The sequence below is a fragment of the Elaeis guineensis genome, chromosome 9, assembly GCF_000442705.2.
Source record: "Elaeis guineensis isolate ETL-2024a chromosome 9, EG11, whole genome shotgun sequence".
NCBI lineage: Eukaryota > Viridiplantae > Streptophyta > Magnoliopsida > Arecales > Arecaceae > Elaeis > Elaeis guineensis.
In genome coordinates this window covers 18,873,154-18,876,871 of record NC_026001.2, presented here as the reverse complement: position 1 = coordinate 18,876,871, position 3,718 = coordinate 18,873,154, and the positions used below count along the sequence as shown (strand labels likewise).

At 36.9% G+C, this 3,718-nt stretch overlaps 1 non-coding gene across 1 annotated transcript; it reads left to right on the top strand.

Moving 5' to 3' along the window:
• Positions 1–1,608: 1,608 nt before the first annotated feature.
• LOC140851812 (small nucleolar RNA R71) lies at positions 1,609–1,715 on the top strand. The gene has a single exon (XR_012134569.1). It is a non-coding gene; the product is annotated as a small nucleolar RNA R71 (small nucleolar RNA).
• Positions 1,716–3,718: the final 2,003 nt, after the last annotated feature.

Here is a 3,718-nt window from a genome sequence, read left to right as displayed (position 1 = left end):
ACATTAAGCTCAATGGTCATATTCCCAAAGGATAACTTCATTAGACCATTTCGACAATTGATTTCAGCATTGGCCGTAGCTAAGAATGGTCTTCCTAAAATGACAGGTATATGTCCTTTAGGATTCGCAACTGGCTCAGTCTCTAAAACAATAAAATCTACAGGAAAAATAAAACTTTCAACCTTTATCAGAACATCCTCGACCATTCCCTTAGGGATCCTGAGAGATCTATCGGCTAACTGTAATGTGATCCCAGTAGGTTGAAGTTTTTCTAATCCTAGTTGTTCATACACCGAATATGGAAGGATATTCACACTAGCTCCTAGATCTAGCAAGGCCTTTTTTATATTGGTTTCTCCAATAACACAAGAAATTGTTGGAGCTCCAGGGTCCTTATATTTAATTGGCACATGGCTAGATAGGTATGAACTGACACTTGCAGCCAAAAATGCTTTCTTTGGTACATTAGTGGTCCTTTTCCTAGTGCAGAGATCTTTTAAAAATTTGGCATAAGTTGGAACCTGATGGATTATATCTAAAAGAGGAATATTAACTTGGACTTGTTTAAATACCTCTAAAATTTTATCTAAATGTTCAGATTTATTGGATTTCAGTCTGTTTGGAAAAGGAGCTCTAGGACTTTTAAGTACTGGACTAGGTGAATTTTCAGTTTCTGGTGCTTGAGGTTGAAAGGTAGTAGTTTTAGAAGGTGACTCGGCAGATGAGTCATCTATATCATCAAGTGCAACTACCTTATTGTCTATTTGTTTTCCTGATCTTAAGGTATGAATGGCATTTACACCATTAACTTGGTTTCCTTGTTGGGGTCGTGGATCATTTTGGTTCCTAGGATTTGGCTCAGGTTGGCTAGGTAACCTACCATGTTCTCGTTCACTAATGGTCGAAGCCAGCTGACTTACTTGCATTTCCAGACGGGCTATAGCTTGGGTGTTATTATTTATGAGTTGACCCGTGGTTTGCATAAAGCTGGTATGTGTCTTCATCATGGCTTCTAGGCTTTTCTCTAAAGAGGTAATTTTCTTGTCATTATCATGGAAGCCTGACGGGTTGTTCATTACTGGGTTGGACCTTAGATTTTGCTGATTGAAATTTGGATTGCCTACATTAGGATTCTGGGACCATGAGAAATTCGGGTGATTCCTCCAACCTGGGTTATATGTGGGTGCATAAGGATTGTTCAATGGTCCTTGATAGGTGGCATTCACCTGTGCACACTCATTCGAGTAGGAACATTCTTCTAAGACATGGTCTGGTGCATTGCACCCTTTACACATGGGTGCAGATATTTGATTTACATTGGCTGGTCTCTGTAATTCTAAGGCTTCCAATCTACGTGTTAAGGTTGCAATCTTGGCCTCTGATGCTAGGGTTGGTTGAATTTGATGCATTCCTCCTCTTGAAGGTGTAGCTTTATCAGGTTCCCTAGTTGTTTCCCACTGTAAATTTTTCTCGGCTAGGTCTTCTAAGAATTGCCAAGCTTCAGTAGTTTCTTTGTCCATAAATTGGCCTTGGCACATGGACTCTAGCATGGTTCTTGAGTTTGAATCTAACCCCTCATAGATGATCTGGCATAGTCTCCAAGTTTCTATTCCATGGTGTGGGCATTGGGTCAAAAGATTCTTGAAACGATCAAAGTACTTCCAAAATGATTCACCAGCTAGTTGGTAAAATTGATTTATTTCATTCCTAATCCTAGCTGTTTTATGATGGGGGAAATATTTTTTTAAAAATGTTCTCACAAAGCCCTCCCAGGTAGTGACAGAATAGTTTGGCAGACTATAAAGCCACTTTTTAGCATTGTCCTTAAGGGCAAAGTTGATTAATCTAAGTTTGACCTCATCCTCTGTTAATTGCAGTTTCATGGTTGCACATACCTCCTCAAATTCTCTAATAAATATATAAGCATCCTCTAATCCTGTGAATTTTGGAAGCATATTTATGATTTGAGGTTTGATTTCAAAATTGTTAGCTGTGGGTTGTGGCAACCTGATACAAGATGGTTGGATGGAGCCAACTGGATAACACAAATCTTTAAGGGTCATGGGTTGGATTGGTTCAGCCATTGGAACAACAGGAATTGACTCAATTCTAACTAGACGACCTGACACTCTTCTCCACACACGAAGTGTACGGTTCTCGATGTTTATACAATTTTTTTTTTTTTTAATAAAATTTTTATGTATAAGGAAAAGAAAGAAAAGAGAAAAAGTTCTAAAGAGAAGATCCTAAGGAGTCCTAAATCTAAAGAAAAGTAACCAAATTAATTTAAATTTTAAATTTTTTTTTTTTTCAAACAAGTGAATCAATAAATTAAACTCAATCTATCCTAGGGTTAACCTAAATCTAGACAGCTCCTAACTGTTCCAAGATGACCCTTCAAACCTTCCAAGTGGAGATTGATCAACTAGTTAGCCAGGTAAGTATAAGAGGTGGGAGGTTCACTCATCGTTGCCTTTCTAGACACCAAACGAGTTGGCCAGGCCAGCAATTGAACCAATTTAACAAACCACCCTCAGGGACTTGCCTAGACACCAACTAATCAAACAACTCAAACTTGGTAGAACTCTTAGGGTTCCTTGTCCTATTGAGCTCGAATTCCTTAAGGTTGACGTCTAATTGATTTTAAGATTAAAAGTCTAGGTAATGCAATATGATGGAGATGGTTTTTGGGCTAAGGAAGGGTAATGAAATCCCCACCTTATCTTGTTAATGGGTTGATGCCCTTAGATTAATTATGAAAATGCAAATACAAATAAACAAGATGACCAAGAATGTAAAAGATTTTAATTTAAAATTTTTTTTTTTTATTTTGATATTTTACTTCACGATTATGAAATGTCTTTTGTTTTGTTTTATATTTTTTTTTTTTTGTGATTAAGTAAATTCAAATGATTAGGTCTAAAAGCAAAAGTAATTAACTAAAAATAATAAAAGAGAAATTAGAAGCGTACCTGAGTTTTCCAGCAATCACCAACTAAATATAGAAACCTAAAGAAAAAAAAAAGAGAGTTATAACGCACGAAGAACAAATATTTGAAAATAATTTAAAACGCCAAATCCCCGGCAACGACGCCAAAAACTTGATGTGCAAATCTTAAAATTTATAAATAAAACCGCAAGCGCACGGTGTGCAGAGTAGCACGACCAGCGAGTACGGGTCGATCCCACAGAGACTTGGTTTTAAAAAATGATTTTCAAATCTATGCTCAAGCGAGCTTTAACAAAAATCGAAAGTCGAAAGTTGTTTGCTAAGGACAATAAGACTAAGGATCTAGGGTTTTTGAATCCACTAGATCTAGATTAGGGAATTCTACCTAGAATTTTTCTTATTGATCCTAACGACTACTCCTCTTGTCTTTCCCAAGCATAGATTATGAAGGGACTAAGGCCCAACGATAACCCATCAAGATTCTTTACAGGGGAGTAGTAACTAGGATCCCTTAGGGTTTTCTCCTCCTATGCACTGAATCAAGCATGAACTATGAAGGGACTCTGACCCAACTGTAGTTCATCAAAAATTCTTGGCAAAAGAGGAAGAAAAAGAAACCCTAAGAAAAAGAAAGAACCCTATGTAAAATCCCTACTCATGATCTAGCTTCATCGCAAACCTTAGAAGGGATGCTTAGCTAGACATGATCTAAATCTACTTGCAAAATTTAAATGCAGAAAAATAAACTACCCTAATTTTATAAATTAA